Source organism: Saccostrea echinata, unplaced genomic scaffold (assembly GCF_033153115.1).
Source record: "Saccostrea echinata isolate AGI-Se365-2 ecotype Australia unplaced genomic scaffold, CSIRO_AGI_Sech_v1 ptg000040l, whole genome shotgun sequence".
NCBI classification, from domain to species: domain Eukaryota; kingdom Metazoa; phylum Mollusca; class Bivalvia; order Ostreida; family Ostreidae; genus Saccostrea; species Saccostrea echinata.
The window spans coordinates 2,040,878-2,066,081 of NW_026889789.1; the positions used below are offsets into that span (position 1 = coordinate 2,040,878).

Here is a 25,204-nt window from a genome sequence, read left to right on the forward strand (position 1 = left end):
TAATCATGTTAGATAATAAGAAAACCACATGCACATTGAGTAGTCACGCTCTGGTGTACCAACGCGATACAGTCTAAACTAATTACATTAATATCTAAACAGTTGTGCTGTCACCAAGGTTATGCACATCTTTAATGCAATTACTGTTGTTCCACATAGTGAGCAATCTCTTTACACGCACTAACTCCAAATGTATTAAAGATATAGAAAGTGGTTTTGTAAACACAAGAAGCTGTCTCTTTCCTATGTGACTTTTGACGACATATTTTAGGGTAAGTTACTAATGTTTCGTTGTAAAGTGAAATCAGTGCTCTCTTTGGATTACTGAAAGGGCTGTGTTCTTAGATGCATAATTCATCTTTTTTTTTTTATCTAAACCTAAGCTCATTTAAATCTCATTAGCTGATCTGTATGAGTATTGGGCCTTTTTATTTTATATATCTTAAATTTATTCAATGCCTTCCCGTGGATGCCAACAATTTTGATCCTGTGACCTTGGAGGTCGACCTCCTTTTTGAAAAACTTTAACCTTGGCAATAGCTTTTTAATGGTTGGTGCTACGGGCTACGGCTTTCATATTTATTTTTCACTTGTGTATTTCTTGTGACAAGATCTTATCTTGATCATCAACGATTTTGACCCTTTGACTTTAACCCTTGAGTTTGACCTACTTTTAAAAAAATTAACCTTGGTCCTAACATTTGAACAGTTGGTGCTAGGGCTTTTATATTTCACAACTTCATTCCTTGTGACAAGACCTTCGCGTTTTGATACCAACATTTTTTACCAATTGACCTTAAGCTTGACCTAGGAGTTTCATCTACTTTTTTTTAGAAAAAAAAAAACTTTAACCTTTGCAATAACTTTTTAACGTTTGGTGCTAGGGCTTTCAAATTTCATTGTTATATCCCTTGAGACAAGTCCTTTCTTCAGGTACCAATATTTTTGACTTCTTGTCCTTGTAGATTGACTTGCATTTGAAAAAAATTGCATTTGCCATAAGCTGCCATATGGGGACATCAATATTTCAAAAACATGTTTTGTTTTTTTTCTTGTCATATTTTGTGTAGCACATTGAACTGGCAGAAGGAAAGGTGTATATTAATGCAATGAGTATTTTGATAGCCCAATAACCCCATTTACCTGCTTAGTTCTTGCCCTTGTCCCTTCATCACTATAACGCCACATCTTGTCCTCCTTCAATGAATAAAGGCTGTAAGACAATTGTTCATGTCGTGCCACTTTTATGGCGTTTAATAATTTTCTTGAAATTTTCAAAAGTAATATCAACAACATGAATAATGCAATATAATTCTAACAGACACAAAATATAAACATGAGAAATTTACAATATTTTTTAAAAGAGGGATAATCCAAATTTCCAGTCATTAAAACTCATTCTTAACAGAAAATCATGAACACTAATGTCTAGACTGAAATAGGGAAAGCTTAGACCCACGAAGAAAAAAGGCAATATACATTAAACAATAAACATACAAGTACTGGGTAAGTTTCACATACATTTGTAAACTGCAAGTTGCAATATGGGAATAAACATATATCCCATAATGCAACAGATCACAAACTGTCCTTGAGACGTATAGGATACATTTAAGAAATAAGGTATCATTTTTAAACATCTATCGGGCTATAAATACGGGTTGGTCACGAGATCAAATTCCATAAAGCCCGAAGGGCTTTATGATAAATTTGATCTCGTACCAACCCGATAGATGTTTTAAAATGATACCTTATTACTTATATTTACATTTGTGACTTGTTCATATTTACCTGATTATAATCTTTAACGCGTGAAACTTTTTATTTTTCAAACCCAACTGATCCACTGATTGCGCGTCGACCCTTTATGACGTCATTGAGAAATTACGTTGAACCATTATGACGCGGGGAACCCTTGTTTATACGGATATAGATACGCATTGCTCTTAATAATGTTACATAAAATAAAACATTTGCAATGTAAATATGTATCTATAGTTACAATTAAACTATGATAAAAATTTTAATATACCCCCATTCAATGAGTGATAAACATATGTCCCTGAAGCAACAAATCATAAGATTACTGTCATAAAAGGATGTGTACATGTTCCGAATAAAAACCCAAATGACTCAAGGTCCGATGTTCCTGATAAGGATTACCATGTGTAGCCAGTATTAACAGATGATATGAGCCAGTGTTTAGAATGAGTGATAGCCAAGAGAATAGATTTATATAATACACTTTTATATTATCGTTATATATCGAATATTTTAAGAACCACTCGATTTTCAAGTTATAGTATTCAGTCCGATGGTGGTTCCGTGGTCGAGGTTAGTAGCTTGTATAACCTTGCTTCTTGTTTAATCTTTATTTTGAGGGGAGCACTTTTAACTATATTATCAATGTGGCACACCTCCCACTGTGGAACGTGGAGACCGGTCCTTCGGATGGGACTGTATAAACCGAGGTCCCGTGTCGCAGTAGGTGCTGGCACGAAAAAGATCCCTCACTGCTCAATGGCCCAAAGTGCCGAGTAAAGGTCAAAATTTGTAGCCTTCCACAGGCAAGTGCTGGCATCTACACATAAGTGGAAAAATTCGAGAGAGGGACGTTAAACAATAAACATACAATACAATGTGGCACACCAGTCATGTACTGTACAGTTACATATGTATTTTTGCATTGTTGTTCTAATCCGTTTTCAAGAGCTGTATATGAGTTACTGAGTTTGTAGTACAGCTGGATCCTGTCATAGTTTTCTCATGAGTCCTCCAGAATTAATTAGCCAACTATACGAATCACTGAGACAAATGATGAATGCACTGTATTAAGGATATGCAAAATACACAGTTAATATTCTAAACGAGCATTTTTTCTTTTAATTGCATGAATGGTCAACATTCAGTCTGCAATTTTACTACATAATTACAAAAGTACAAATCTGTTTTCATAGTCAGGGGTCAACAACAACTTCTTAAATCACCATAAGATGATGAGGACGCCCACTTTATAACCAAGTTTATACATTGTCAGCGCATGTTTGTCTATTTTTCTCCGATTGATAATAGTCGTAAAATTAGTTTACGACATTAGTGAAGTTGCGTCAAATAAACATAAGCTCATGGTTTAAAAGAGAAAAACTATTTCTTCTTTCATTAGCTCTCTCTGTTGTAACCAAGGGCTGTGACATGTTGAATGTTATAATTCACCACACGGTTTCTTACCTCAAGTAACTTTGAAAAAAACTAAACCCCGTCAAATGACGTAAAAGCTAGCATGTTACATGTATTTGCAAATTAGGACATCGTGTTAGAACACGTTGATTGTCAGGCATTGGTTTAAAATCTTCTATACATACATGGACGTGATCATATAATTAATTTTGTTTTGAATTCTTAGTTAATAGTATACTTGTATCATACGGAATAGAGAGTGAGATGTGAAAAAAGACTTGCTATTTATGCAAGTTTAATTTTAGACCCATTCTTACAATGTTACCTTCACCTCTCATGCATATTTTAATATTTATATTTCTAATTGTTTTCTCATTGATAACTTTAAAAGTTAGGAGAGCTGATTTCTTGATAATTCAACCGGAATGTTAATTTCGTCAGGTAAAATGTCAGGAGACTTTTATGCATGTCAATATCGTGCGGCTGTCTTTGTGTGTGACGTCAGTGGGCGGGGTTATTGAAATTAACATGGAAGGCCTTGTGTATTTTAAATCTTTTAAATTTATATTTTCAATTTCATCTAACATGTAAATGTAAATATGAGGAATCACAGTCTAGTTTGTTGGGTATGCCAGGGACATCAACGACAGTTGGAAACGTGGGATAATTTATGCATAACGGACTTCGCCTGTTATGCAAATTATCCCACGTTTCCAACCATCTTTCATGTCCCTGGCATACCCAACAAAACAGACAGTGGTTCCTTGAATCAAGCCGATGAGTTAAGTACATAGTTATGACGAGGAAGAGTGCCTCTTACAAAATAAAAATGAATAAATGAATGTGTGGTCTAAATGAGCAAAGAATGCCCAAAGTCAGATTCTTGCCTGGAAAGCAGTGTAAAAGATTGACATAAAGATTATTTATATATTTAGCAAAGTTGTAATTGTATACTGCATGTTTACACTGTGATGATCTAAGTTATTGTCACTGTCATGGTTGACAAGAGACTGTATACAGTTGTTTTATACTTTATCAAAGTGAAAAAAGAATCACAGAGAGTCACAGAGAGTCAGGATGACTTATTGTAATTAGTGACAAGTGGCAAATAGGCACGTTGTAAACCCAAGTCTGTGTGTACTAAATTGTAGCACTAGGCAAGTGACAAAAACATAACTGTATATATTGAATACCTTACACAATAGGCAAGTGTCGATTGTATTTGTATGTTTTGCATTCATTACCATCCCTGTAAGACTTGGGAAAATTATGTATGATCCCAATGAGATCACTCGGGTCTAGAATAAGCAAAGGTATTTTTACCAGATTTTTGAAATTCTTGGGCAACATTCCTTCGTCTATCATTTAATTTTGTTTTATACTTCTATGGATCATTTAAAGTGTTGCATTATACTCAGGTGACCGTTAATGCCCTTGGGCCTCTTGTTTGTTATATTTTCATATATGAATAATAACAAGTGTCAAATTTCGCACTGTCTTAGCTTACAAAGCTTTGTCTTGTGAATTATCAGCCTTTCTTCTTATTTAAGATCAATCGGTTCAGTTGTTAAAAAAGGGCGATTATCATAATTTAAGAACTTAAATCTTGTTGTATTCTTCCTGATATATGAAAAGAACCCTTATCATGGCTAAAGTGCTACTTGTTTTTTTTTTCTTTTACAATATTAAGTCTACTTTTTCAAACAAGGACTAAATGCAGGCTAAATAAGGTAACTTCCGTATTCATGTGGCTCTTAACAAAACAAGATGCATGACATAAAAGGAAAAAAAAAAACACAAATATTCTTATAAGGAATGAAGGAAGGAATAAAATCAGTTTCCCCCAAAACGATTTCTTAATGTGTCTCTGTCCATCTCTTTATATGTAGCTCACACAGTTTATACAATTGCAACATGGTTAATTGCTTCTTTTGATGGTAAGTGGAGATTCGTTTTCTCTTTTTATTTCACTTTCATTTTATTTCATTTTCTTTTTTTAAATAGAATCAGAATATAACGTTTGGTACATATAGTCTTTTATGAAGATATACATAAAAGCAGACTGTGAACTAATGTGCATATATTCAGTGTATAAATGAAAATAGCAAGATTCTAGCTCAGATTTGAATGGTACATGTAAGTTCAGACAGAGCTGTAGAGGATCTATATTATTGTCCCCCGCTTATGGGAAAGCAAGGGGACATTAAATCTCATTCGTCTGTCTGTCAGTCTGTCTAACTGTTCGTCTGTCAGTCTGCCTGTCACAAAAAAAAAATCTTTAACCTCGGTCATAACCTTTGAATGAGAAGAGATAGGGCTTTCATATTCCACACGTACATTACTTGTAACAAGACCTGTCCAAATATACCAAGATTTTTGACACCGTGACCTTGACCTTTATGTTTAACCTACTTTTCAAAAATTTTAACATTAATATAAATTGGTTATTACTTTTGAATAAGAAAAAAATGGTTTTTTAATATTATACATGCATATTACATGTTACAAGTCATTTCCAAAAATATTATGAATTTTTAACCCCGTGACCTCGACCTTCAAGTTTGACCTACTTTTCAAAAATTATAGGTTTGCTTATATCTTTTGATTGAGAAAAGTTAGGGTTTCATATTTAATATGTCTATTACAAGTGACAAGGCCTTTCCAAATATACTAGGAATTTTTACCCCTTGACCTTGACTTGAAGTTGAGTTACTTTAAAAAAAAAAAAAAAATAACATTACTTTAAATTTGTCGTAAAATTTGAATGAGAAAAGGGCTTTCATATTATATATGTACATTATCTGTGACAAGACATTTCCAAATGCACTATGTTTTTTGATTGAGTGACCTTGACCTCGACGTTTGACCTACTTTTCAAAAATTTTATCATTGCTGATAATTTTTGATTGAGAGAATATATGGCATTTACATTTGACATGTGCATTACCTGTTTCAAGACCTTTCCGATTGTATACTCTTGTATTTGATATTTTATACATTACTTGTGACAACTTTTTAATTGTATCATAATATCTGAGCTCATAACCTTGATCTTGAAGTTTCATGTAGTTTTGAGAAGGTATAATCTTTGCCATTATTGTTATTAAATAAATAATTTATGTCTTCTGTTTATGATGCACAAACAAGAAAGGACACACAAACAAGACAGTTACAATATGCCATAAATAATGACATCTCCCATCCACTAATACACCGAACGCGGGGACTACAATTTGCTTGTTGCATTTTACCTTTCCTTATCCAAGGAGTTGAAAATTTTATATGTACATGTATTTGCGAAGCTGCTGAGCAAATATGCAACGTTTCAAAAAGCATCACACAATATATGAGGTCCAATTTATCTCTTTTAGAGTTTTTTTTTTCTGTAACTGAGAAAAACCCCAAAATGTCTTGTTTTCTGGCGTAAAGCTGGGTGAATCGATGATGCAAGGCCTTTTTTCGTTCTCATTGTTTTTTTTTTTTTTTTTAATGACAAACCGCGTGCTTAACACTTGTTATAAATGTTTCACTGAATTTTCTCTTTGGAAATATTTCTGGTTTCAACTCTGAAATTTTATATCAGAGCATTGAGTCGATCAGCATAATTCGATGTAATGACATCCTGCAAGATATATTTTTATACGAAACTAGGAATAAAATCAGTTCTATCTTTTAAAATACCTGACTATATTTTTAGATTTATTTCATCCAAACTTTGTAATGAGAAGTTGTTATATCTTTAGATTAATGACTAATAAATATCGATTGATACCCTTTTCCTTCATGCGCATAGATAGAAGGAGTTTTTGTTAAGTAATGCTTTTAGGAAGTTAAATGTCTATAATATCTTATCCTTTAAGAAAACATAGAAAAAGAGAAGGCTATTTCTTGTTATCTGCCATACAGTGCAAAGAAAAGGATCTTCATTGCAAACGCCTATATATATATATATATATATATATATATATATATATATATATATATATATATATATATATATATATATATATATATATATATATATATATACAGTGCAGGAAACTAGTTTTGTTACAGCATCGATGCTGATTTGAATGCTTCCTTTGCTTGCTGATTTGAATGCTTCCTTTGCTTGCTGATTTAATGCTAGTAATCCTTATCCTGATGCTGTTTTATAATTAGGTCAATGCTACCGGAAGTAGCATCATGCTACCGGAAGTAGATAATGAATTTCAGCATTGCCGTTTAAAGCAATAAAAGTGCCTTTTACAATTATCTGATCATAATATCTCACTATGTATTAATAATGTGAATACTTTAACCAATATTCTTTCTTTCTTTTTTAATTTTTTACTGAATTAAAACTCATTGATTTTCTGATGCTAGTAGGATAATGCTGATTTTATGTAGGTCAATGCTGGTTTTATCCTTTGCTTGCTGATGCTGATCCTGGTAATGCTGTTTTTTAAATGCTGATGCTGATGCTAGCTCGATCCTGATGCTACTAATGCTTATGCTGATGCTGGTTTATGTAACAAAATTAGTTCCCTGCACTGTATATATATATATATATATATATATATATATATATATATATATATATATATATATATATATATATATATATATATATATATATATATATATATATATATATATATATATATATGCCAGATGAATCCCACGCAAGCGCGGGAAATTGATTTTTTACCATTGCTGACGGAATAATTCCAGTAATGTATCTTACAGTTTCTACTAACAGGTATATAGAAAATAAATACTTTGTTCAAAATCGCGCAGTTTGTTAAGGTACAGAGGTAGATCTCCTCCTCCCACGGTTCTTTTTTCAAACTTAAAAATCTCAATTTAACTAATTGACATATTTCTTGATGAGCTGATTGACAGTGGCAAAAGGCGAGTCTCCAGCGCCTTTAAATAACTGGAATCTGTGACTAGGGGAAGGAAAACCCCAACAGAAAACCACCGGTCTTCCGGGTCCAGGGGGTTTTGCGCAGGGTTAGCAACCCGCTATGTAAAACGGCAATTGCTACAGAAGCGCAAACAAGATTTAATCAAGACTTCTCAAATTCTGGAAGAGAATGTTCTCCAAAAGGAAGGCGAAGGACGCCATGTGGTGAAAGCCAGAGACAGAAGGAAACTACAAGGCCGAAAACCCTTCTCGGACCCAGAAATATCAGCATAGGAATTTGGAACGTAAGAACCATGTACGAAACAGGGAAACAGCGCAAATTGCAGCAGAGATGAGAAATTACAATCTGACACTGCTCGGCATAAGTGAGACAATATGGATTCAATCAGGACAGTGCAGACTTACGACAGGTGAATTACTCCTCCATTCTGGACATGAAGAAGAAAGTCTCGTTTAGCATCACTTCCGGTGATGTATTTCCGGTGACAAACAAATATGGCTATATCGATACAATATTGGGCGAATTATACAGCCGAGAAACCGAAGTTGATGAGAAAGTCGGAGAACGCCGTTATTAGTAACCATGTTCTAAAATTTTTATTTGACCAAGAGACGAAAATGATCCATGCGGTTGTACAAGCTTCGATGAGGAACACATCATATAAAGTCACGGTAAGTACCAAGGCTATTGTGTACATTTCCGTTAACATCTCTGACAATTAGACAATACTGAAAACATATTGTAATCTGTAAAGCTTTTAGAAATAAGACAGTGTTGGTTTCCCTCCGGACACCCCTCCCGATGTCCCAATACCACCATGCTGAATCGGAAAGATGAGGGGGGGGGGGGGAGTCATCATTAAATGTGATGTAATGTTCTCTGTTTCGGAAGTGTTCATATTCAATATTTAAAGAATAAACATTCGGAAAATGGAAAGGACATATTTGATACATCTCTACTGGTTATTTTGAACAGAACATATTTTCAGATGTAAAAAATATTAAACACTGTTAAATATTTGTAGTATAATGATTGTATAGCAGACTTTTTATTTATATATATATTGTATCATACGGGCAATTTTAGGAAGTTCTTATGAAGTCTCGAACACATCATGTGAGTGCCCCCTGGGAAAATATGAGTGTCATCATGTTGCCTCTGCATTACTATATGGGTAAGAGATACATTTAACATATTTAGCATACAAAGTCTAATGACCAGATGATTCAAGATTATTCACATGTATTTCAATCATGAGCCAGAAGGCTGAAGTGATACTTTATTGGTAAACCATGAGACATAAATTCACAGATACAAATGTGTGAGCAAGACTGACATAAAGTGTGGGTGGTTGAAGAACCCAAAGACGTCAATTAAAAAAGACATAAAAACAATAGAAGAATTGTTTCCCCCTGCACGCCAAGATTACTGGTAAGTATTTATATTTTAAACATTTTATTGTCAGAGAGGCAATATGTATTTTCTTTTAAATATAGTTATTCATATACTTGCAATTATTCATTACATATGATTTAAAAAAAAACATATCAATCATTAAAAATATATATCAATCATAAAACATTTGCTTCACATTTGAAGTGCTTTGAGCCGCCCCTTTGATGAAAGTGACCGGTGTTTTTTGCAGCAAGAATTAGCAAAGCTTGGAAGGTTTATTGGTAAAATATAAGAATGAAATTATGATTTTGATGTTATTGTTGTTGTTATTTAAATTTGATTTGATTGTTACATTAAGAGTGTTATGATATTGTTATTTTGATTCTGTCCGTTGGTTGATTTTCACTGTGTGAAAAGCAGGTAAATGTACAAATGTACAAAGATGAGGAGCATATTGTTGGCTTTGTATAATCTGTCCAATTTTTTAACCTACTAGGTAATAAATAAGAATCTTTGCATAATTGGACAGGTAATAAATATGATAGCATTTTTATATATACATTTTTTGAAAGGAATAAATTTCATTTAACTCTTTTCCCCATGTTGCCACCATTTGACGCACTTCCCATTTCCCTAGAGTTTATAAAGATTATTTTTTTTCATATTTTTGCAAATCATCAGGTCATTCTTATATTATTCTAATAGAATATGTCAGTATGAAACCCTGATTAATAAGTTAGTAAATGTTAATTGTACATTTGCACCAATTTTTCCTTGGCACATTCACACTAAGGATGCCACATGCAAAATTATATACAGGAACAATTCTGAACAAATATTGGCAAGTGAGTTGTAATTTTGAAATGTAATGCATTCAAATAAAAAAAAAAATTACAGTGTTCGCCAAAATTAAATGCATGATCTCTTAGATAATAATTACCTTGTATATGCATGTGGATATTATTTTTGAGAATGACACAAGTCTGGAAATTTTTCAGCATTAAAATGGATTCTTGAACCAGAGCCATGTGAGCCAGGCCCACCTGTTCCCGTCATTGAAGACCTGTTAACATCACCAGAGTATGTTCATTCTGATGCCCTTATGGTATGGTTAAGACATGCATTATCCCTGTCAGAGGAAGCCATTAAAAGAACAGCATTAGCAACAATTGGGCAAAGAAACAACCCAATGTGGTCGATTGTAAGAAAATACCGAATAACAGCTTCCAACTTTGGTGCAGTTCTCAGTTCCAAGCAAAGACGGTAAGACATGTGTGATTCAATTTTTTTCAAAATAGCCTTTCAAAGTACAGTTCAACTTTGTTATCTCAAACACGATATCTTAAATACCATGGATATGTCGAAGTAAATTTGAAGTCCCAACCAGTTATTATAGACATATTTTATTCTCGATAAATCAATTAAATCCTTGTGAATCCCAAATCCTCGGATATCTCAAACTTTTTTCTTGGTCCAATTGAGTTCAAGATAATGAGGTTTGACTGTAATGACTAGATATATAGATGCAGGGTAAATTATTTGATCAATAACCAAATAATCATATTTTCTTCTTCAGAATGACAATGTCACTGAAGAAACGGCTTATGTCGGCTTACAATCTGGAGTCCATCAAAGCTGTGGCATGGGGTATCACTCAAAGATGATGCTTTGAGAAAGTATGAAAACGACTTTGATGCAGCTGTAGAGCAATCAGGTATACAGCAAAAAAATGATATTCCTTCAACCTCTCACAGAATGTTAAAATTCATTGTGTCAAAACAAATGATCCTAGTGACAAGTAGACAATCAAATACTAAAGTCTAATTGTAAAAAAAAATATTCAATTCATTTAGTGATCGATGTATTACAGAAAATTTACTGGGAATAGAGATCTACTTAAAGTACCCCAGTACCACTCTGTACAAGCATATCGATGTACTGTATTTGAAGTGGAAGGAATTATAAATGCTCAACTTAGACTTTGTGTGCATTACAATTGTATTATGGTTTGCATTCAGTAGTATTACATTTTTTTTTCTGAAAGGGATATGGTTGCATGAATCCGGAGTGTTGGGAGCTTCACCTGATGGCTTAGTTGTACGACCACCAACATGCAGTGTATTTTATCAAACTCCAGAAGTCAAAGATGCCATTCCTGATATTGTTGAGGTGAAGTTTCCATATACAGCATCGTCTTCAACAGTAGCAGATGCAGCACAAAATTTGAAGGATTTCTTCATAGGTAAATAATAATTTATAAGTTGGATTTAAAAATCTGTTTTGTTCATTACTTTAAAATTAAAAATCTAGATGAGTAAATGATCACAATGGATACATGTATTAATTTACAAGTGCAACTGTTCAACATAGTATGAAGAGATGGAAAAGGGAGGGGATATGAATAGGCATAACACAACATTAAAAGAGTTTTTTTGATTTTTAGATATCAAACAGGATTCCCTGTGCCTGAAAACCAGTCACCCATACTATCATCAAATTCAAGGCCAGCTACATATATGTAATAAAACATGCTGCGACTTAATTGTGTGGACAAGAGTAGACTGCATTGTGATTAGAATAGTAAAAGACATTGAATGGACTGCAAATGTTTCAAAGCTAGTAGATTTCTACTTTAACATTTTCATTCCAGCACTGATGGAAAACTGAGTTCTGGTTTCTCATGTATTTTGACACTTGTTTCTGTATCTCTAGAATTTTCCCACAGTGCAAAACGAGTAATTCATCTTAAATGTGTTGAAAATTCCAGTTATTCTTGTATGATGTGATATATCACAATTCATCAGAAAACTTCTGGCTTATAAGAATATTTTAAATAGCAATTGTGTTTAATTTAATCATGTACTACAGATAAAAAATAATAAAATTTATCATCATTTTATTAATGAATTGAAGATGTTATTCTCAATGTGGAAATGTAACATTTTTTATCATCGTTAGATAAATTGTTGAATGTAATACTAAGCTGTTGATTTGTGCTTTAAAGGTACATTTACTTGAAACTCAACAATTAAAATATTAAGCAGACCCTCTTCCAAATTATATAGTAAAATATAGTTACAGCAAACACCCTTGTAATAAATTCATGCTAACAAAGGGATTTTCATTCCCTTCTAGTATTAAAACATACTATGAACTTGACTAAAATAATCATTGACATTGATAACAAATCAAAATTTGTTTATCCCTGGCACTTTGGTATGAACATTTTTACTGTAGTGATGTATAATGTAACAGACTGTCAAACACCAATGCAGATTTATAATATGTAATTCTATAAGCAATTTCTTTCAAAAGTGGAGCTTGCAAGTTTACAAGACAAGAACAGAGTTGAAATATTTTTGTTGAGATTGGTCTGTAAGTAGATGGGATGTGACGAAGAATCTCATAGTTCTTTATCCTCTCGTTGGCTCTTTCCACATGAATGCGTGCTTTAGCAATCTTGTAACACAGTGCTGCTTCTTGCTTGGTAAACTGGCCTCGTGTCGATAAAAAAGCTGGTATATTTAAACAGACACCTTGGGGCAACTGATCATGAATGGTGAAACCTTTGTCGGCCAAAATAAGGTCTCCAGCTTTAAACTTTTGTAGGACTTGGCTGTGACGTACAATAGCTACATCAGAAGTAGAACCTGGATACAGCTTAGAGCAAAATGTAAGTGCACCGTTTGGAGCCATGCAAGTCACTGCTTTAACAGTATGTCGACTTTTGTAGGTACTGTAGGCCATGGCCTGACTGTCCATATGTGTTGGGATGTCCTGGGTAGTTTCAATTGCATCCATGGAAGCTCTAGCTGAGGAGAAATCCTCAAAAGATTTTGGCATAGACCCTGAAAAAAAGTTGGAAAAAAATTAACCCAATGATTTGTAATTGTGCAAAAAAAAATGTGTTACAGTAAAACTTCCAAGTATACAAGAATTTTAAATGCATTAAATTTTTGGAAGTCATTATAATAAATGTTAAAACAAACCTTTGCATTTAAGTTGACTTGGAAAACATTCATTGACTACGCCATCAGACAGCATCTCGTGTAGTGCATGAACAAGGGTATGGAAGATGTTCGAAATTGTTGGTCGACTGACACGGAATCTATGGGCCAAGTCAATGTCCCGAAGATTGAGTTTTAACTTCATCAGTACAATAAGTAGTTGGTCCTCTATTTCCATTGAAGGAGTCCAGCCATTATAGTAATCAAGTTCAAACCGTTGTAACAATCTGACTAAGATTTCGAATATGTCATACTGTAGGGATGTATATAAAAGCATCTGAAAATAAATATATTTTACTGATTAAAATAAATCTAAGAACTTTAAAGATTGCAGATAAATTAGTTTCAAGTAATAACAATATCAGTCTCAGTCAGGTTTACTACCATCCACATTATGCATTGATTTCATTTAAAACTGGTAATATGAGACAGAGAGATTGAAATGATCCCTAGTGGAAAAAATGATTATTGTAGAATGACCACACAATCTTAATTACAGGTAAAATGCCTTCAACTATCAAGCAAACTTAAAAATTGTGAACCTAAATTAAGAGTTCTGATAACTGTTATCATACAGTAAAACAAGGTTACAGCAAAATATGCTTTTGAAGTTATTCACCCTCACAGTGAAATGATTTTTCTTTCCTATCATTTTAAATTATGTATATTATGAACTCAACGGTAATAACAAAATATATTTACAATCAATCAAAGTTGTTCATCCCTCAATGGCACTTCGCAACAAGTTTTACTGAAGTTGTTAGGAAATAGGAAACCATAATTGGATTTACTTCATGTACCTTCTCTTCACTGTCCTTAATATCGTGAATTGACATTGGCTTCCTTTTACTAGACTCTAATCTTAACGCATGTAATTCCTTTTCCAGGTGTTCTATTTCTGTTGAGAGACGCTGCATTTCTTGAGTACAGTTAAATGTGCAGGATGCTGAGTAGTTGTGCTCTGATATCAACTGAAAAAATATAATTTGAAATACAGTGCAGGAAACTAATTTTGTTACAGCATCGATGCTGATTTGAATGCTTCCTTTGCTTGCTGATTTGAATGCTTCCTTTGCTTGCTGATTTAATGCTAGTAATCCTTATCCTGATGCTGTTTTATAATTAGGTCAATGCTACCGGAAGCATCATCATGCTACCGGAAGTAGATAATGAATTTCAGCATTGCCGTTTAAAGCAATAAAAGTGCCTTTTACAATTATTTTATCATAATATCTCACTATGTATCAATAATGTGAATACTTTAACCAATCTTCTTTCTTTCTTTTTTAATTTTTTACTGAATTAAAGTTCATTGATTTTCTGATGCTAGTAGGATAATGTTGGTTTTATGTAGGTCAATGCTGGTTTTATCCTATGCTTGCTGATGCTGATCCTGGTAATGCTGTTTTTTAAATGCTGATCCTGATGCTAGCTCGATCCTGATGCTACTAATGCTTATGCTGATGCTGGTTTATGTAACAAAATTAGTTTCCTGCACTGTATACTGTGAATCATGAGTAATTCAATCTACAGTTAAGAAAACTATTATATTATTAAAAATTATTGAAAATGTTTTTATGTTGGCCATTTGTCATCAATGGTGTTTTAAAGGAGCTTTACCTTCTCTTGATCTTGACATTCTGTCACATGTGTAATCTGCAGCTGGTCCATCTGTGAAGATGATAGAGACTCCTCACTTCTGATTTTTTTCCTCCTTTGTAAAATAATTAAACTTGGATTATTTTTCATTCAGTTGTAACTTGTAAGCTACTCTGTTGATACCCTATTTAAGATTTTTAGTAAAATATTCTCAATTAAATCCCACCCACGGCCACCATCCAAAACAAAGATGTCATATTTTGAAAAATAATTTCACCTTTTTGTACATTCAGGATCAGAGAAATCCATGGCCTTTAATTCATTCCATGCAAAATATGCAGGATCCCCCTCCTTCACACCATCCTTAAAATGGCAGGAGCAGATACGATCATTCTGATCTCCTGGTTGGCGATCAGCTCGTCTATAAATATTTTATACAAGGATTGAGTGAAGGAGAATTAAAAAGCAATACATGTACATATGACAATTTAGTGGCATGTTATTAATTATCAAATCATAGCCCAAATGACTAGTAATATTTTTTCCACTTTTCAAATGTTATAAACTTGCAAATACAAGATAACCCTGTGCATAACATCACCAAAGGGCAGCAGTACTTGGTAGTAATAACATGATATAAAAGGTTATAAAAACAGCTGATAAACAAAATTGCGCTTCTGCTGCAAGTACAATAGATAAAGTATTCAAGCCTAGATTGTATGTTGTACTCTTCTGCAAATTATATAAAACTACAGAGGGCAGCAGAAATCAGCGCTGAAGGATTATAATACATTTATCCACTTCTGCAAACTGCAAAGTTTTTTACAGAATTCTCTTCATTATTCTTCTGCTATATTGATTACGATGAGATTTAACTTTTTAGCAAGTATAAATAAATATCTGACAATGCAGCATCGTGACATATCGTCACAAGTACTTACAAATTTGGTCAATATCTCTACGTTTTCTGAGCCTTTTCCCTATCCACTGTAGCAGGCCGAAATATCTCGACCATGTTTAACACTCACGCATCTCGTGATTAATGCTGTAATAAACAAAACTACTGTATTTTTCTCACCTGCATAGTTTCCCCCCACAACAATCGTTTCTTTCCGTCTGTGGGAAAGCGATAAAACTTGCAGCTGTTAGCCCCACTCCGGTGGTTGCATGCGAATGCAAAACATATCACCATTTTTGTTTGTCACCGGAAGTGTTCAAATCTCGCGCGCTCTCGCTTACGAGCTTACAGTCCCTATTATCTCGAATACATGCAACCAATTCGAGTGTAAATTTTAAAGGATTACCTTCTCAACAGAATCATTTTCAATGGTTTGGTTTTCTAGGATTTATAAGTTAAAAAACTTAGGGTTACGAACTTTGAGGTCATTTTTCTCAAAATCAAAAATTTGGTTATAGAACAGTATGGTTCTCAGGCGACGATATATATATATATATATATATATATATATATATATATATATATATATATATATATATATATATATATATATATATATATATATATATATATAAGAATATAATAACTATATGTATATAAATAGATTAAGGATGCATGATAAAGTGAGATTTTATTGGCCGACGTACAGATGATTCTCTCAGTGAAAAGGGGTTCAATACAAGGTTTCACGATCGGGGGAGATTTAAAGGTAAGGAATAAAATGGAAAACAGTTTCGACATAAATGGTTTTATCTTCATAATATGTATTTTATGTCTCATACTGTTTTCTTTTCAAACAGCTCACCGAAGCTTGTTTCTTCCCTAGACTCACATATACAACAGGACAATTGTCTGAGAATAAAATAGGTCATTTATTTCAAATAACAAATGACGAAATATTGGAATCACAAACAAAGGGGGAGGGGGGGGGGGCAGCAAACATCAAACATTTGTCATCTAGTTACATAACATTTCATCACATTTATCCTGCTTTTCCCCCAAAACAATATTTTCACAAATAACAATAATACTGATTACTTCAATCACAAACTTCGAACAAATTGTTCAAAAGCTTATAAAAGCAAAAAGATGCTGAACAATAGGACCAAAGTTATGATCATCTGATCATATCCAACGCCATCGAAGGGGAGGTTTTTGGTAGTATGAGAAGAAAATAATGTGAAAAAAAATGGAGAAAAAATGAATGAAGTAAATATAAAATAATCACAGCTGTACAAAAAAAAATTACAAATACAAACAAGAGGTGATGGGCATGTTAGAAAGTTTATATGGTGAGACAGCACACAGCTAGTTACATGTATCTGTTATCCTTATGGTAAGAAACCTAACCTGATCCAGCAGTTAAACACTGGCCTGCACTACCCTAAGAGGATAAGGATCTTTTTGAACTACAAAATCCTAGTCATTATACAGCAGTTACTTAAACATTGACCTATTTTATAGTAAACACTAGCCTGTTGTACAGCAGTTAAGAGGCCCTGTCAGTAAGCATTGAGCTTCGTGCTACATATATAAACATGGAAAGAGGAAAAAATTATTTCCAGCTCAAATTTTGTGAACATGATGCACATGAATAGTCTTTCAAAAAATATATCTATCCAGGCATATCACCTCTTGTTTACATGGCAATGAGGGCATTTGCTATATTTTATTACAGAAATATTTGGACTGCCATATCCTGTTATAATCCATGTATTTTACATCCAAACTCTATGTATAATATTATAATGTGGGTCATAAAGTGCTTTAAAATACATTTTTCTGTTTTATAAGAAAAAATTATTTTGTGATTAATTTTTATTAGAATTTACCTATAGGATTATATCGCAATAAGAGATATGTTGTTTGCAAAATCAGGACAACTTTAGAAAATTCTACAGATATCTGCATGTAGAAGGAGAATACTCTGTTTAATAGAATAAATAAATAAAATTGGGTAGACAGTAAAGACTTTAAAAAAAAATATCTGAATGAAACTCTGTTGAAAAACGATTGGATTACCTCCCTTTCAAGAGATCTCTAGCAAAAGTGGTAGGAAGGAATTAAACAGACAACAATGGAGGACTGCGGGAGAAAAAGGAAAACTTCCAATCTGGGAGTAGTTGGACAAAAACAAATAGCGGTAAGTTAAACATGTATTTTTCATGTATATTTTTGAGTAAACTTTTGATAAGTTTATTTTTTTAAAGCAAAATTAAAGATTAGGAAGGTTTTCACAGATTCATTTCTCTTTCCCATGATATGATACAAACACTGAGTGATGCAAAGTACCTACAGCTTGTGAGCAATCTGTTATATGACCACTAATGTTTAATTCTGCAGTTGTTAGATTACTCTTAATGCAATTAAAGATAGATAAATGCTGTAATGAAATCTAAAATAATTAGAGATATATCTATGACATTTGTGTAATTAAAGAGGTCATGAGGTCACATTGCTGCAGTGCAGGTAAGACTAATGTCCCTAACCGCACAAAAGTCATTCTAACTCATCCCCATCCTCTTTTATAAATCAGAGTTTATATTATTTCACATTAAAACTAAAACTATGTTCAAATCTTAGTTTTTCTTCTGCATCTTCAATGAAATAAATGCAACAAACATATCAAATTAGTTTTTTTTTCCCTACCAATTACCAAATGGATTGGGAATGGTACTAATACTAATTTAATGTTGGGGAAAAAAACATCATTTTTTTTTTTTTTTTTACCTTTAAGTTTTGGATGTAATATAACTAGACACAATGAAAAGTTATTCTACAAAAAAATATGGAATCTGTAGAATCTATATGAAAGCAAGTAAGAATAAAAATGTGTAGGTAGTTTATAGATATATATGTCTGAGTGTTAATATAATCATGTAAACGCGTAAATAAAATAAATGAATTAAAAATACATATAAATTATTGTGTACAATTTCAAAATTTATAAAATGTATATAACAAAGTAATCAATAAAATTATCTTATCACCCCTCCATCTTCAGGAAACCAGACATCATTATTTGGTTAAAAGAGTCATACATATGAACCCAGGAGGAATTGATGTTTGTCTATGAGAATTGACCCCACCCCACTCCAGAATACAGAACTCCTATATATTTTGCAGCTTGTTTATCTGAATTGTTCCCTTGTCTTACTGGTTCATGCTAATTATTAACATTGCATGACGACTAGCATGGTGGAAATTACAGGCATATGTAATGCAACCTTTACAGAAGATAGATGTACATGTGTGTTAATCTACCATGTATCACTTATTCAGTAGTAATACATAAACTTTTGTTATTTTTACAGCTATAAATAGTTGAAGATGAAACTCTGTTTCTTTAAAGAAGCCACTGGAGGAAATATATCTTGTTCGCAACCATTATTACATGTAAAGGTTAATCTTGTTTTACCATGTTCCAAATCAGATGCTACACATCTGTATAAAAACCAAATAATTCCCAGAAGTGGATCTGAAGGAATGAAGGATTGCATGTGTCATGTATTTTTGGATGATATAGACAGTTAATACATGTATGTGCCCAAATCACATGCAAAACTCGGACTTGCTTGGACTCTTTGTATTGTGTGTGTATAAACTGAATATTAAATGATCTAATATAATGACTTTTAAAAAAAATATGAAAATTCTTTTTGTTTTTTGGTTGAGCTATTAAGACATGGGACTTGCAAGAATAAGTAGCCACTAAAATTTATTTTTGGTTCTTAAGATTTTCCAAGTTAAGACTCGGGACTTGGAAGAACATTCTATTTTTTTTTTCTTCAGCAGTAAATGTCAAAAGTTAAGCATTATTCATGTACTTTAAAGAAACCTCCTCCTTTAAAAGAAAATTGAAGATTTACAAACGGGGCAAATTAAATTTTTGGTCATTTAATTTTTATATTTAAAAAAAGGGGGGGGGGTAGGCTGAACTCTTCTGGATGTTTTTACTCAATGTGGTCAAATTTATTTTTGTTGAATCATTTTAAGTCGCAATAAACGTTGACTTTAGTTCAATTTGATGTGAATTAAGAGGTTGAATGATATAAGCAAAGGGGGAAAATAAAATAGATTTTTCATTGGATTTCTCCTGTAAGTGCTTTCAGTGGTGTATTCATGGAACTATTGAAGGGGAATTTTTTAAATGGACATTAACCATAGCTGTACTTAATGGGCTTTTTTGTTAACAGAAATTGTGTTGTTGTTTTCATCATCTTAAACACCTCTGCATTTTCATCTTTAAATTTACTGAAAATACCATTGGACCATGCTTAACACCGAATATCCTTCAGTAAAGGGGCATATTTCAAGTCTTTTTTTTTTTTTCAAATAAAGGCCGAGCTCCTTCCCAAGAGGAGATAATCAGAGAAAGCCAAAAATAGGGTGGGGTCATTTGCATTTGCATAAATCTTAAGAAAAAGATGATATGAAAGCTTCCTGGTATATCAAATAATGGCCATTAGGTTTAGGGTGAAACCACAACAGGAAATCAAAGTATATAGGCAACAAATAAAAACAGCGGAGCTAGGATTTGTCATATAATGCAAGGAATTCTCGGGTAGTGCAAATTTTATTGCGTACTGATTATCGTCCCAGGGTCTAAGAGAAAAATCTTAGGGAACATCAAGGCCATTTTAATCATTATTGATGTTGAAGCATAATTATTTAGTGTTGACTTAAGATTGTTCATGAATTCATGATGCATCACTTTAATTTGCAAATGTTTCAAATACATGTATTTAAAGAACAGGTCATAACAGATAAAATTTTTAAAGATATACACGCTATAACTTGCGTCAGTTAAAAATAAAGTTGGAAATTTATTCATTTTGTTTACCAAATAAAGTTACGAAAATATTGTAAATTACACAATTAAGGAATAACTGTCTGATTTTTTTTGATTCATGATGTGATCAATCGAGTGGCTTCCGTGATAATTTGCATAAACGCCGAAGGCGTTTATGCATAAAATGATCACGCAAACCAATCGATTGATCATCGTCATGAATCAAAAAAAATCTTACAGATATTCCTTATATTTACATGCTCCTGATTCTGGAAATTCTCGTGCTAATAGCCCCGCTTCTGTCTCTATTTGTCCCGCCCCGCACGTGATTTTTTTTTAACCGCGCCTATCGATGAACCAGTAGATTTATGTAGAAATAAAGTATTTTTACAATTTGTAATTTTATCTCGGACAAAGACATTGGAAATGTAAATATTTGGAAATGAACGCATTATAAAGATCTCAAATTATAATTATTTATTATCCTACTAGGACAGTAATACCTCGATTTAAATTCATGCATCATGCGACACCGTCGCTACTTTTCGATTGATAAACAAAGGTATCGTCAAGAAAACGAGGTAGGCCGTTTGGTATACAAAATAACTTTTGACATGGATGACATACGTTTTATGCTTAAAGATACTTATCTTTGAAAAATACCAATATTAACCATCTACTCTGTAATGACATATATTAACTTTTATTCAAATTCGTGGTCAAAATGCAACGTACCTCGTTGTCTATGATTTCCCGTGGACATGCGTGTCTATATACTGTTAACGCGCTTCCTTCATCAATATTCATGAATTGACTAAATTCATAATTGCAGATCTTGCTTAATTGTTTTGTAATAATAACGACTTATTTAGTAAAACTTTGTGGAAAGTAATAATTTCTTATTACACATCATGTTTCTCAAATCATTTAATCATTTTGTTTCACATAAAAAATCGCGTTTATATAGCGTGTATATCTTTAACTCTGTCCTCAATTAATTAACTGACCTTGCCATTGGGATCAAGGTCAACAGTAGAGCATGAATTTATCTTCTTGAATTGTCTAACAGTATACACTGTGCATCAATGTATGAAATATTTGGAGCAAGGTTCAAAATATTTAGATAAGAACATATTAGACATAGGATGTATAATACAAAATAATTTGACCTTGGGGTCAAAGCTCAAAGTTAGGAGAAGATCCTAGTAGTGGATGACTCATTTCCTGCTACAACTGCACCCACGTGGAATAAGGATATCTTGTTTTTTAAAGGACAAATTACTTCTAGTAATCTGAATTGTTAACAGGAAATCATCTAAAAATGCCCAAATTTGCATATTTTTGAATCTCCATGGCAACAATTTTTAGAAAATCTACCCAATTTTATTTTTTATTTATTTTTTTTTTTTTTTTTTTTTTTTTGTATACTCAAACAGTTACAAATTTTCATTATAGAGTTTATAAGCAGTTGTACGGGTTTTTGTCAAACGCCTTTTAAAAATGTCTTAAATTCAGCTATTTTTTCAATGCTAAAATTGCTGCTTTTTCTCATTGCCATAGCAACATAACAGAAGAACTTAATCCAATTTAATCAGGCAAAGTAGAACTATCAATTTAGTCATCTTTAAAACATAGGTAATTTAAAACCATCTTTTGAGAACATTTGCTTGAAAATACACTTTAATTATATCAGTATTTGTCCGTTTTGAATGTAAAACGTTGTTCTGGTAGCTAAGGAAATGTTTGTCCTTGGACACGACTCAGTGGTTATGGTTGAAATCATTTATTTTGTATTTTTCTTGTTATTTGTGACAGAAATAATCCATAGACACTATTTCAAAAAAAAAATCGTATTTTTGACTTCCATAGAGAGCTCAATGCTTACTGACATGGTCTCTTAAACACTGATCTGTTATACAGCAGTCAAAACACTAACCTGTTTTAAGATGTACTGTCATTTAAAAGAATTTATTATACCTCATTATAACTGTTCTATGCAACGCGTTATCTGATTGGTCCAATATGGAACATATGGAAGACAAAATTAACATTTTCAAAATTGAAAGTGAATTTGAAAGTGGTACCAAAATTGAATGTATGTGATTATTTTCAAAGGCTTGGCTTTTTTCGGTTTAATACAGCAAACGATTCATTTTATGATCATGAGGGAAATATGAACATTTATCCAGCCAATAAAATTCATATCCCCTTCGGGTAAGCCATCGGGGAAGGATTTAATCCTTATATTTCCCAGACGATCATGCACCAAGAGTATAATGCATGCTAGGATTTCATGGTTTGCAATATTTTGAGCTGGCCAATTAAATATTAAATGCTAGTATAAGCCTGTAGTACACAAGACTTGTATAATTTTCTTATAAATGTTATACAAATACAAAATTCCTCGAAATGTATTAATGTCATTATAATGATTTACTAAGTTATCGATTATGTAAGTTATGAAAATCCACACGTGCAATTTTTAAAAGCGATTATTACACATAAAGCAGGCAGAAATTTGCTTTGTTGTCAGTAAGCAAACGGTCAACGGTAACACGTCGAGTGAAGTGCAATCGAATATTAGAAAGAGATATCTTCAGGTTAAACAAGATGTGTTTGTGAAACACTGATGCACCCGTATGGCAGCTTATGGCGAAGATTAAAGTTTCTCAAATGCAAGTCAAAATCCAGGCCAAAAGATAAAAAAAAATTTGGTATCCCAAGAAAGGTCTTGTCTCGGGGAATATACCTGTGAAATTTGAAAGCCCTAGCGCAACTGTTCAAAAGTAATGGCGAAGGTTAAACTTTTTTAAAAGTAAGTAAAACGTCAAGGTCAAAGTCAAAGTTGTTGGTATCCAAAGGAAGGTCTTGTCACAAGGATTACATATGTGAAGTATGAAAGCCCTAGAACCAAGCATTCAAAAATTATGGCGAAGGTTAAAGTTTTTCAAACGTAGGCCAAACTCCTATGTCAAGGTCAAAGGGTCAAAGTGGTTGGTATCCAAAGGAAGGTGATGTCACAAGGATTACATATGTCAAGTATAAAAGCCCTAGCTTCAACCATTCAAAAGTTATGGCCAAGGTTAAGTTTTCAAAAGTAGGTCAAACTCGTAGGTCAAGGTCAAAGGGTCAAAGTTGTTGGTATCCGAAGAAAGGCCTTGTCACAAAGAATACACATGTGAAGTTTGAAACCCAAAGCACCAACTTTTCAAAAGTTATGACCAAGGTTAAAATCTCATAAAATTTTGCAAAAGTGGGTCAAATTCCAAGGTCAAGGTCAAAAGGTCAAATATGGTGGTACCTAAAGAAAAATCTTGTCACAAGAAATACACATGTGAAATATGAAAGTCATAGCTGCAACCAATCAAAAGTTATGGGCAAGGTTAAAGTTGACAACAGACAGACAAACAGACAGACAGGACAAAAACAATCTTTCGATCCAGGGGCTTAAAACTACTGTTAACCAACTTTTATTCGCGTGCGAGAAATTTTCGCGAGGTTCGCGAGAGCCTCGTCATCGCGAATATTTTTCGCCGCGAACCGATCCTTAAAGTCTCTCTTTCTATTAACAACAGATCAAAAAAAGGCTTGATCGCGAAAATTAATCGCGAACTAGTTTACCCTCGGTAAATCGCGAAATAAAGTCGTCGCGAATAAAAGTTGGTTTACAGTATCTAGAAATAAACTTGCTTGTTGATACACCTTAATACATGGAATACAACTTGATTGACAATTAACATGTTTATACCCTGTTTTAAGTTGATGTGCAGACAAAATACGTGAGAATGTGATAATAACACTCACATCCGAAAAACGTAGTCTAAGGTCCTTCTTATCATTTAAGAGCCATTCTCTGTAATGACTTGAACTTTTATATAGGAGCTGTGGCACGCATAGTCTCAGAATTTCTCCGAACTCTCTATGATAAAAGTCTTTGATACCGTAAACTCAAATCAGGCAAAAATTGGTTGCTACGTGTCATGGCTACCATAGCAACACGTCCTAACGTTTAAAAAATGGCATTTTTCAACATGTTCAGAGTCCAACAGTTAACGTTTGCAGCAAAGCAAACAAGTGGCAATGACTGTTTCTGAAAGTTGAAGGCCTGATGTCTTAAATGCATGATAAATATGTTTGGTAAATCAACTATTACATACGTTACTATGGAAACAAAGTATTCAAAAGTAATAATTTTGTTCATTTAATTTTATGAAGTCATATACTTAAGAATAAAAACAATTATAGGTTGAAATGCAAGCAAATAATAGACAAGAGATCCTTGTAACATATACCAAGGACGAAATATGATATTTTTTATAGGTTGGCAACGGTTGCTATGGTTTATTTACCTCGAAAGGATTTTAAA

The 25,204-nt window shown here is 32.9% G+C and overlaps 1 protein-coding gene and 2 pseudogenes across 1 annotated transcript in view; 2 read left to right on the forward strand and 1 right to left on the reverse strand.

The window, feature by feature from the left end:
- The first annotated feature begins 211 nt into the window (after positions 1-211).
- Positions 212-25,204, forward strand: part of LOC133200444 (uncharacterized) — a 121,696-nt gene continuing 96,703 nt past the window's right edge. The window contains exon 1 of the mRNA XM_061336241.1: positions 212-272. The gene's annotated coding sequence lies outside the window, so the exon portion shown is untranslated. The remainder of the gene's footprint in view (positions 273-25,204) is intronic.
- LOC133200505 (uncharacterized) lies at positions 9,258-12,154 on the forward strand (annotated as a pseudogene).
- Positions 12,711-16,287, reverse strand: LOC133200506 (uncharacterized; annotated as a pseudogene).